This window comes from Lactuca virosa, chromosome 2, assembly GCF_052849685.1.
Source record: "Lactuca virosa cultivar CGN04683 chromosome 2, Lactuca_virosa_CGN04683_v6, whole genome shotgun sequence".
In the NCBI taxonomy this organism is placed as follows: Eukaryota; Viridiplantae; Streptophyta; class Magnoliopsida; order Asterales; family Asteraceae; genus Lactuca; species Lactuca virosa.
In genome coordinates, this window is record NC_136427.1 from 242,096,507 (window position 1) to 242,108,857 (window position 12,351).

Here is a 12,351-nt window from a genome sequence, read left to right on the forward strand (position 1 = left end):
ATAGATATATATTATAAATAGATAAATAATAAATGTTTATTCGGTTTTTTTGGACTATTCGGTTTTTATTTTATAAACCAAAACCAATCCGAAATTCAAAATAATAATTCGGTTTTGTTGAAAACCTATCCAAAAATCCGAATACCCGAACCAAATAGTCCAATCCAAATTGTCCAATTGGATAATTCGGTTTTATCCGAATAGTGAACAGTCCTAGTTACAACTCGCTAAAATGAATATATTTTTGGGTTTGATACGGTACAACTCATAAAAATAAATATGTTTTCGTTTCTTGTGCCTGTTGGACCGGTCAAACTTTGATTGTTTATACCATTTGTTTGAACTTCAAATCAAATAAGTTAATGACCAATTTCGAGAAACATTGGTTTGGTTGACCAATTTCTTAGATGTATGTCCACATCTATGATTACCATTCGACTTTATGGGTATGTTCCTTTTAACCCATATGTGTAAAAATTCTTTCATCATTGGTCCCTAGTCGAGTACGTTGGGCATATTGGCTCGCAGGTTGGTCGCGGAGGCGCCCACGTACGTTGGGTGTACGTGGGAGTACGTTGGGTGTACACTAAGCAGGGGCAAACCCTAATTTTTAGGGTTTGTGCCCTATTTAAACAACTTATGCTGCCCTGGTTGTATCATTTGGTCAGCCTCCACTCCTCTACACCCTAAGAATGAAACCTTAGCCTCCTTTAGTGTGTTCTTGAGCTTTGGAAGTAATGTTGTGTGCATTAAAGAATGTGGTTCTTGGTGACCAAGCTTGGGTTGGACTTGAGGTTGTAGATCCAGAATCTTCATCAAATTTGCTAGCTCTAGAAAGTATAAAGTTCTCATCTTGAATCTCTTTGTGTTAGATTGAGTTTAGGGCTTGTTTTTTAGCTTATTATGGTCTTATTAGTTATACTTGTGAGTTTGAGCCACTCCAGAAGCTAGGAATGATAGATCTTAACCTCTCTAATGTCCATTGAGTAAAAAAAAATGCTATCTTGATGAATCATATTGGACCAGGTATGAATTAGAGTCCTTATTATGGGTCTTAATGGACAAAATTGGGTTTTGGGTCCCATTAGGACATGCAAAGTGGTAAAGTTGCTAACTTTATGCATTAATACCTTGAAATGAAGTAGATCTGAGGTTTGGACGTTAAGAGCTTAAGTGGTTAAGAAAAAATTATACAAAAGGGACTCTGGCCAGTACGTGGGGCGTAATTCCTGGTACGCTGAGCATACCGGGTCAACTGCCCGTTTTTCAGTCAACACTCGTACGCCACGCGTACGAGGAGTACGTCGAGCGTACTCGGTGAAGTGGGATTTCGGCGTTTTGGGCCCTTTTTTGACTCAAGATTCTTTTGGGCTTTGGGCCTTAACTGGATTTTGGGCCTTATGTCTGTTGGGCCATGGTTGGGCCTTAACTAGGTGGTACGCTTGGCGTTCTAGCCCAAGGTTTTGATCGTTGACTCCACCCACGTACGTTGGGCGTACGCAGGCCTGGGAGAAACCCTAATATTTAGGGTTTATGCCCTATTTAAGCATCTTAAACTCACCTCCTGATCAATTTATACCAACCTCCATATCTTGAAAAACCTAACCTCGCCCTTAGCCTTTGTTTTTGTAGCACCCGATTCCTGGTACGTATTTAAATTCAAGAAATGTTGCAATTTACTCTGGGACTCGGCGAGTTGGAGGCCCAACTCGTCGAATAGACTCGAATTTTGATCGGGGGTTTAAGTGACCTACTCGACGAGTCGGAAGACCGACTCGACGAGTAGGAGCTGTTTGGACAAAACCCTAATATTTAGGGTTTGCACCCTATTTAAACAACTTAACTTGTCCCAAACCAGCCTCCATCGTCCCTCTGACTTCCAGAAAACCCTAACTCGAAACCCTAACCCTTATTGAGTGTTCTTGGGCTTGTGCTGCCCTCTTTGTGTGTGTTTGAAGTTGGAGAAGAGGAAAGAAGCTTGGAAGTTCAAGTAGAAGCAAGGAGATCCAGAAGTTTTACTTCATTCTCAGCTCATTCAAGGTAAAAAGCTGGAACCTTGACCACTTATCTCTTAGATTTTGATTTGGGGCTATTTCTACCCTTTTTATGAGTATATAGAAGCAAAAATCGGATTTTGTGGGTGTGCTTAGAGTTGCACTTTGGATCTGGGGATATTAGGGGTCTTTATGGCATAAAGGTGCCAACTTTGTTGCCATAAACACCCAATGCATCTTGTAGACCTCCTTTTTATGGCTTTTGAGCCAAAGGCCCCATGCATGTACATCAAGTTTGAAGCTTTACGTATAAAATGGACCCTAGGAGGCCAAATCTATGGTTTTGATGCGTTAAGACCCATTACAATCGACTGTATAGTTCTGGACAAATAGGGACTCGGCGAGTCGTGATGCTTTTTCCCCAAACCGTCTTCTGGAAATTGTTTTGGTTGAGTGGAAGGAACACTCAGCCTGCTAGGGGTTTGTCTTGGACCTGGAAATCATAGGACTCGGCTAGTTGTTCATAGAACTCGGCGAGTCATAGACTGGACACATTCATATGATGAAGATGAACTCGACGAGTTCAAGGATGAACTCGCCGAGTCGGTTGAAGATGGTACCGATGCTATGGTTGAAGGTGAACTCGTCGAGTTCTTGCTAGAATCGACGAGTAGAGTCGGGGGGGGGGGGTTGTATCATTTTGAAAGAATAGGGACTCGACGAGTTAGCGGACCAACTCAGTGAGTCAAGTCAACTGGATGTTGACTTTAACCAGGGTTTGACCTTGACTTTGACTTGGATTTGGGTTGACCCTTGTAAGGGTTGTGAGTATGCATTAGTAATCGGAAAAAGTCGTTGTGTAGGGATTGAGGAGTAGAGACGAGTCGATTCCCGTGCTGAGGACTGTGCGGATACTTCACGACATCGACGTGAATTACTCCAGTAGCGGTGGGTCTACGGCCACAATGTCGGCCCACCCGTAGGAGTTGTATGTTTGATGATTGTCTTTGTGATATTCATCAAGGTTTGCTACTACCTGATATGTTTATGTGCTAGCATGATATGTTATATGTGATAGTTGTAGTAGGAGGTGAAATAGTCCTCGTATGCCGGTCGTAAGGACCGACGGGTAAAGTCAAGCACCCTAGAATGGCTTGACCTGGGTAGGTCAGGCGCCCCCGACTTGCCTGGCAGTATATGTGTGTTATATTATTACGTGGTAGTGGTAGGGGTGAAATAGGCCCCGATAGTCGGGCGAAATAGACCGACGGGTAAGTCAAGCACCCCAGAATGGCTTGACCTGGGTAAGTCAAGCACCCCAGAATGGTTTGACCTGGGTAGTCAGGTACCCCAGAATTGCCTGACAGTACGTTATTGTATGGTGTGTGGTATGATGGGGGAACTCACTAAGCTTCGTGCTTACAGTTTTTAGTTTTGTTTTCAGGTACCTCTTCAGCAAAGGGGAAGGAGCCGGCACGGTAGCGACACATCACACGCACATCAGGATTTCGCATTTTGAGATCTATGGGATTGTACTCTGATTTTATTAGTATCCGATGATATGTTTTCGAAACACGTCATGATGGTTTTATGAATTAATATAATATTAGGAATGTTTTGACAAATGATTTTTCATGTTACTTAATTAAAAATGAAATTTTTGGCCTTGAATTTTTGGATGTTACAAGTTGGTATCAGAGCCTTAGTTTGAGGGATTCGGGTACACTCTCGGGTGTGTCTGAACTCAAACTGATGACTTGGTATGAAATTTTTCAAAAAGGAAAATCACTTTTATGAAAAGAAGTTTGAAAAGAGAAAAGAACTTTGAAAAAGAACAAGATGTGTGATGTGCACGACCGGCCGAGCTCAAGTAAGTTTTCCCCAAGATACCCATACATGTTATGTTATGATATGATATGATTATGATAACTGCATGCTAGAATAGGGCTATAGGATCTAGGAAGATGCCTGATATGCTTGCTATATGTGTTTATTAAGCTTCAAGATAATACTGATTAGCCGGTTATATGATAGCTTGGATAGAGTATGTTGGATTGTGTTACTCAATGCCCAAATGTTGTTGCTTTGTGCTTCGGGAGTTCTAATTATCTTTAGCTAACTAGTAAACGAATACGTTAAGTTACATATTGCAAGGAAGAAATAATTTCAGAAGGTTAGGTCTGGCCCTACTACGCAGCTCTTGTTTGAGTCCAACCGTTGTAGGGTAGGACCTCTCATTCGAAGAATTATCTGGTCTTAGTAATATGTAATGGTATTCGCAAGCTAGTTAGGTAAAGGTAGCAGGGGTTCCTTATGCAGCTGATGACGGAGAGTAGGTCGGAGAGCTACCCTAGGGTGAGCCTAGGATGAGTTTAGCAATGAGTGCAGCAGTAGTCGAAGGGACTTGGTGAAGTCGAAGCAATCCTTGAGGAAAGTACGGATAAATGTGAAAGGTAGTATGGGCCCGTACTACTGAAAGCAGAGGATCCGTACTCGAGTCAAGGAGGGCTAAGAAGGAATCAGGGAACTGTAGAGCGTATGAGTCTTCCCGAGAGTTATGTATGATTCTGACGATTATGTGTTATGTTTCAGAATGGTGATGATCACACGTCACGGAGGAGGAGGTTCAGGGTCAGGACCAGGTTCGGGATCAGGTGCCGAGCCAGTTGATGAGGGACTACATGATTTCATTGCTTCTGAGATCACTAGAGGCATCCTTGATTCGACCCCAGTGATTTTCGGGTCGATCAAGGAAGGGATCATAGAGCTGATGGAGGATCGCCTCAGGGCATTCAGGAGCGACATGGCACTCAGCCAGTCAGGATCACGCACACCGTCCTTCAAGGACTTCAGGGGCAATGGTGCGCCGGATTTCCATGGGGTGAAGGACCCCATTGCTGCCAGACGGTGGATTACAGACATGGAGTTTGTACAGTTGACGAGCTTCTGCCCTGAGGGTCGTAGGTTCGTTATGTTGCGGGGTGTTTGAGGGACCGAGCTAGAGACTGGTGGGAGTCGGTTGGTGATTCCTTGGGAGCCTCAACCATTGAGGCCCTGACCTAGTCTGACTTTGTGACCAGGTTTAGGGCGAAGTTTGCGCCGGCTGTGGAGCTTCAGCAGCTGGTCAGGGAGTTTCTCTACATGAGGCAGACGACTGAGTCAGTGGCGGAGATTACCGCTAAATTTCAGGAGAGGGAATTGTTGGTGCCCCAGTATGCGGGGGACGAGGAGATGCGGAGGACCCGCTACCATGACAAGTTGAGAGCTGACATCCGGAAGCATGTCAGCTTCTTAGCATGCCCGACCCTGGATTTCATGATTGTCGGGGCAATGGAGAGGGAGATTGACTTAGAGCACATCAGGAAGAGGAAGGCAGAGGAGGGATCGATGACTGGGGCTTCGGGAAAGAAGCCCAAGGGAGCAGACACTAGGCCGAAGGGCCAGTCGGGACAGGGCCGCTGCAGGAAATGCGGCAGGGCACATGAGGAAGCTTGTAGATTGGGAGCGTCCATCTGCTACAAGTGTGGCAAGACAGGGCACTTTAGCAGGGATTGTGTGACATCCCCATTTTCACGGCCAGAAAAGACCGATTTTATTTATGCTTTATAAAAATCAGAGTACCTCTTTTAATAAAAATGTTGCGGAAATTGTTCCCAGAAAAACATGATAACTACGTTATCAAAGCATTTCCGAAGAAATGTATTTTTATTCATTTTAAAACATTGGGATGTCATCGTCAATACAGAAACATAAGAATAAACAGAACTTACATTCATTATCACTAGTGATTTATATCTCCTTAATCTCTCAGTGTAATGTAACTTCATATCGACACCTGTGATTCAAATAAACTGAGTGGGTCAGGTTGGGAAACCTGGTGAGTACATAGGGTTTTCAACCCACAATAATATAATTATTATGTTTAAACATCAAACAATCAACTCAATTACCCATCCCCATTATCTTCATTACTCTTAAGGATCTACCCTAAGAATCAGCTATTCCTCATTCATTCATTCCTAAAGATTATCCTAAGGAATAGGCACGAAATCCATTGTTGCTAATGACACATCTGTCAAACACAATTGCTAATATTATCACTTAGGCGCATCTGCCAGAATTTTGACATTCTTTATGGGGCGTATCTGCCGGTATAGTCCTTTAGGCGCATCTGTCGGGGTTATGAGGTTCTCTATTAGGCACTTCTGCCGGTAGATCCTTTTGGCGCATCTGCCAGGGTTATCTCGTTTATTGACAATATCATTTTCGAGAGTCCACTCGCAATACATGTCAATGGGTTTTTAGAGTACACCGATGAACACATCGTTCACAACACCTACAGGTTGCGAGCCTGCTAGTGTTCCACTGGACTGTCTAGAATAGTCTTTGGTTGTCATCCATACTCTGCTAGATGACGGGGCCAACATTTGGAAAAAGGCTTCTCGCATCGTCTACCTCTCACCCTTACCTCATGGTCTATATTACCTCTCAACTTATCGTCCAACTCATATTTCATCTACCCATGTTTTACCCCCAACATTTTTGTAGATATAAAATACATATACAGTTTAAATCATTTAAAACATGTATAAAAATTGTTCATCTAGCATAGACAACAAGTATTCAGACAATATGCACACATAGCACGTAGTTTATATTAAATACTTCATATCTATGTGTAAGATGAAAGTAACTATGCACTCACCTGATAAGGTGGTGACTCGGTACTCGGACAACACTTCGTTTACTCAAAACAATTTCCCTCGGACAAAACCTAGTATCATTACCACTAGAGTTTAGTCTAATATTCACCGAGACTAATTATTAGTCTAGATATTATTACTATTATATAAGTACGAAACAATATTTCTCAACCACTATGTACATACAGGGGCCAGACATGAAACACCGGAGGGCAGGATCATTTCGGCATATAGCACTTCTGAATCCAGCAACCCAAGCGGCCCTCCAAACCAGATTCCCCGTACCGCGAGTGGTTAAAAGATATTATAACGACACTTATATAACTCATAATAATAGCCCAAATAATTATTATAAGGTCCTAATAACATTACTATATTAAAACATAAGCTATACTAAAGATAGGGTAGGCGTAGCTCACTTACAGCGAGTTTTTCTCAAAATCGGGCTTCCCTGGAGCAGCATTCCCGAACCGAAAGGCTCTTCTTCTTGGAGCCATCGGGCACTCCGGGGATTCCTCCTCGTGCTAGGGAGGTTCTCTAGGCTTTTCGGGGGGTTTCGGGGCTAGAGAGAAGTTCTAGAGAGAGAGGGAAGTGATGGGAGGTGTGAGGAATGAAGAGGGCTTCACTTCTTATTTATAGGAGGCTGGAGGGTCACTCACATCGTGAGTTTTAAGATGCTCACGTCGTGAGCCAGCTGGATACAGCCAGGCACAGCATGGTGCTGACACGTGGCATTGCACACAGGGTGGAAATCAGCCAATTTTCAAAAATTCATAATTTTCGCATACGAGCTCCGTTTTCGACGTTATTTTTTTCCATGCGTAGGTAAAAACAAGATCTACAACTTTCATGTAGACTCTGTCGGCTAATTCTCGACCAATCTTAAATTTAACAGTAGGAGGAGAATAGACTGTTAAATGACCGCGAAGAATTCGTAACTCCTTCATACGGACTCCGTTTTCGTCTGTCTTTTTATCGTTGAGTTCCTATTAATGAGATATTCAACTCTCATTTAGGTCACGTAGGCCAAAAACCGCTCGAACTAAATTCGAGTTTCGGGTCGTGCACTGCTATGCCAAATCTTAGAAAATTCATAACTTCCTCATACGAAGTCAGATTTCGGCGTTATTTTTATGGACGCTCTCGGTTTAACGTATACTACAACTTTGGTTTAGATTACTAAGGCCAAAAAGTCCTCTATCTTAAATTCACTATTTACGTCTCCTGGTGCCGTGCCGGTTTTGCCGCGAAACTTCGACGGGCCATAACTTCTTCGTTATAACTCGGATTTCGGCGTTCTTTATATGTACAGAACCCTTGTAACATATACTACCACTTGGAAAAGATTAATCATTCTAAATAATCTTCCATCAAAAACTCATTTTTGATGTTTATTGTCTCTAAATTGACTAGCCCGGATCTACGGGCGTTACAGATTGTACCACCCCTGCGCCCACCTTCCAAACATCAGAGTTGTTGTGTTTCCACTGCAACCAGCGAGGCCATAAAAAGGCCAATTGCCCTCAGTTGACAGCAGTAGCACTAGTGAAGGCGCCAGCTCCAGCGACCTTGCAGATCGCTGATGGTCGGCAGGGCAAGACAGAGGCTCCAGTGGTGAGGAGCTGAGCCTTCCAGTTAACTACCGAGGAGGCACGTGCCGCACCCGATGTGGTGACGGGTATGATTTCTTCTCCCTAGATTTTATTTTATGTTGCTTATGATATTGATGTGCCATGTGATATGTCTTGTTTAGGATCGTTCCATGTGAACAGTATCCCGGTTCAGGTGCTGTTTGATTCGGGTGCTACCCGATCATTTGTCTCTCTTGCGCTAAGCAAGAGGTTCCCTGAGTCTTCGGGCATGTTGGATTTCCCCCTAGAGGTTGAGATTGCGGACGATCGATCCATGCGAGCGTCAGAAGTTTTCAGGGGCTGTGTTTTGAGGATGTTCGAGGAGCGTTATCTGGTATACTTGGTTCTCATTCTGTTGCGTGGGAACAAGGTGATTATAGGCATGGATTGGTTGAGCCCCAACAGGGCAGTGATCGACTGCACGCAGCAGTTGGTTCGGATCAGGACCCCGAGTGGAGGAGAGCTGGTGATTCAGGGCGAGAGGCCACAGCGCGGACCAGCACTATGTTCAGCAGCGATTGCTAGGCGCTATCTTCAGCAGGGCTGCGCTGGGTATGTCGCCTATGTTATGGATACACGGGAGGTGTGTAAGGCGACGGTGAGCGATGTTCCGGTGGTGCGAGATTACGCGGATGTATTCCCAGAGGAGCTGCCTGGGATACCTCCGGAGCGACAGGTGGAGTTCAGGATCGACCTAGTCCCTGGTGCGGCTCCGATAGCCAAGACACCATATCGGTTGGCTCCTCCTGAGATGCAGGAGTTGTCTACGCAGCTGCAGGAGCTGTTAGACAAGGGATTTATCAGGCCGAGCAGTTCGCCTTGGGGAGCCCCGATCCTGTTTGTCAAGAATAAGGATGGGTCGCATCGCATGTGCATAGATTACCGGGAGCTGAACAAGGTAACGGTGAAGAACCGTTACCCACTCCCGAGGATAGATGACTTGTTCGACCAGCTTCAGGGAGCATCTTGGTTTTCCAAGATTGACTTGCGGTCAGGCTACCATCAGGTGAGGGTCAGGGATGAGGATATACAGAAGACTTCTTTCCGGACTCGCTATGGCCACTACGAGTTCGTGGTGATGCCCTTCGGGCTCACCAATGCTCCTGCCGCATTCATGGACCTCATGAACCGCATGTGCAGACCGATGCTGGATCGGTCTGTGATAGTTTTAATTGATGACATCTTGGTTTACTCCAAGACGCAGAAGTAGCATGAGGAGCATATGCGAGAGGTTTTGGATACCCTGAGGAGGGAGAGCTTGTATGCCAAGTTCTCCAAGTGCGAGTTCTGGTTGTGCGAGGTGCAGTTTCTTGGGCACCTTGTCAACCAGAACGGGATATTGGTCGACCTGGCCAAAGTGGAGGCCGTGATGAGATGGGTGGTTCCGAAGTCTCCATCTGAGATTCGGAGTTTCCTCGGATTGGCAGGCTATTACTGGAGATTCATTCAGGACTTCTCCAAGGTAGTCGTACCTTTGACCCGGCTAACGAAGAAAGTCGTTGTCTTTCGTTGGGGGCCTGAGCAGCAGGCGGCATTCAAGACACTGAGACAGAGACTATGCAAGGCGCCGATCCTCGCCCTGCCCGAGGGTGTGGAGGATTTTGTGGTATATTGCGATGCATCCATTTTGGGTTTGGGCGCAGTTTTGATGCAGAGAGGGCATGTCATCGCCTACGCCTCGAGGCAGCTGAAGCCTCACGGGGCAAACTACCCGACGCATGATTTGGAGTTGGGGGCGGTCGTCTTCGCCCTCAAGATTTGGCGACACTATCTCTATGGGGTCCGATGTACCATCTACACGGACCACAAGAGTTTGAGGTACCTCATGGATCAGCCGAATCTGAACATGAGGCAACGTCAGTGGTTAGACATGGTGAAGGATTACGATTATGAGATCCTTTACCACCCGGGGAAAGCCAATGTTGTGTCCGATAAGCTTAGCCGCAAGGCAGCGCTGATTAGAGATATTTGCTTGCGGATGACCGTAGTGACTCCACTTTTGGAGCAAATCCGAGAGGCCCAGCTGGAGGCCATGAAGGAGGAACATCGGAAGAGCGAGCGTATTGTGGGTCAGGTTTCCTCCTTCGATTACGACAGCTGAGGGTTATTGACACTACACCGCAGGATGTGGGTTCCATACCACGGGGGTGTGCGCCAGGTTCTGATGGAGGAGGCGCACAAATCCTGATTCTCGATTCATCCCGGGGCGACGAAGATGTACAAAGATCTTCGACCCGATTACTGGTGGCCCTGCATGAAGCGGGACGTCGCCTGGTACGTAGAGCGGTGCTTGACCTGCAGGAAGGTCAAGGCTGAGCACCAGAGGCCACACGGCAAAATGCAGCCGCTAGACATTCCCATGTGGAAATGGGAAGATATTACTATGGATTTCATCACCAAGCTTCCCAAGACTGCACGGGGAGTGGATTCGATTTGGGTCATCGTGGATCGGTTGACCAAGAGTGCCCACTTCATACAGATCCAGGAGAGCATCTCGGCAGAGAAGTTGGCCGATATCTATATCCGAGAGGTAGTAGCTCGGCACGGAGTTCCAGTTTCGGTGATTTCGGACCGAGACGTGCGGTTTAATTCCAGATTGTGGAAGAAGTTTCACGACGAGTTGGGTACTCGTCTGCACTTCAGCACTGCTTTCCACCCGCAGACGGATGGTCAGAATGAGCGGACCATCCAGACTCTGGAGGATATGATGCGGGCGTGTGTTTTAGACTTCGGAGGTAGTTGGGATACTTACCTTCCTTTGGCTGAGTTTTCCTATAATAACAACTATCATGCGAGTATTGATCGTCCTCCCTTTGAGATGTTGTATGGGAGGAAGTGCAGTACCCCGATATGTTGGGGTGAAGTCGGACAGAGGGTCATGGGGAGAACCGAAGTGGTGCTCAAGACGACAGAGAGGATTCAACAGGTTAGGAGTAGGCTTCAGACTGCTCAAAGTCGGCAGAAAAGTTATGCCGACAAGCGCCGTTCGGACCTGGAGTTCCAGGTCGGGGATATGGTCCTCCTGAAGGTGTCGCCTTGGAAAGGCGTCATTCGATTCAGGAAGCGGGGCAAGTTGGGCCCCAGGTATATTGGACCCTTCAGGGTTGTCGCCCGGGTGGGCAAGGTGGCATATAGACTCGACCTTCCATCCGAACTCAGTCAGATTCATAGAACGTTTCACGTCTCCCAGTTACGGAAGTGCCTGGTGGACGACTCGGCAGTGGTGCCATTGGAGGATATTCAGGTGGATGACAGCCTGAACTACATCGAGCGGCGAGTGACGATCCTCGACAGGAAGTCGAAGGATCTGAGGAACAAGAAGGTGGAACTGGTGAAGGTGCAATGGTAGCACCGCAAGGGGTCGGAATGGACTTGGGAGCCGGAGGAAGAGATGAGGGAGCATTGCCCCGAGCTTTTTCCAGATTCAGCAGCAGACTTCGAGGACGAAGTCTAAAATAAGTGGGGGAGATTTGTAGCACCTGATTCCTGGTACGTATTTAAATTCAAGAAATGTTGCAATTTACTCTGGGACTCGGCGAGTTGGAGGCCCAACTTGTCGAGTAGACTCGACTTTTGATCGGAGGTTTAAGTGACCTACTCGACGAGTCGGAAGACCGACTCGACGAGTAGGAGCTGTCTGGACAAAACCCTAATATTTAGGGTTTGCACCCTATTTAAACAACTTAACTCGTCCCAAAACAGCCTCCATCGTCCCTCTCACTTCCAGAAAACCCTAACTCGAAACCCTAACCCTTATTGAGTGTTCTTGGGCTTGTGGTGCCCTCTTTGTGTGTATTTGAAGTTGGATAAGAGGAAAGAAGCTTGGAAGTTCAAGTAGAAGCAAGGAGATCCAGAAGTTTTACTTCGTTCTCAGCTCATTCAAGGTAAAAAGCTGGAACCTTGACCATTTATCTCTTAGATTTTGATTTGGGGCTATTTATACCCTTTTTATGAGTATAGAGAAGCAAAAATCGGATTTTGTGGGTGTGCTTAGAGTTGCACCTCGGATTTAGGGATATTGGG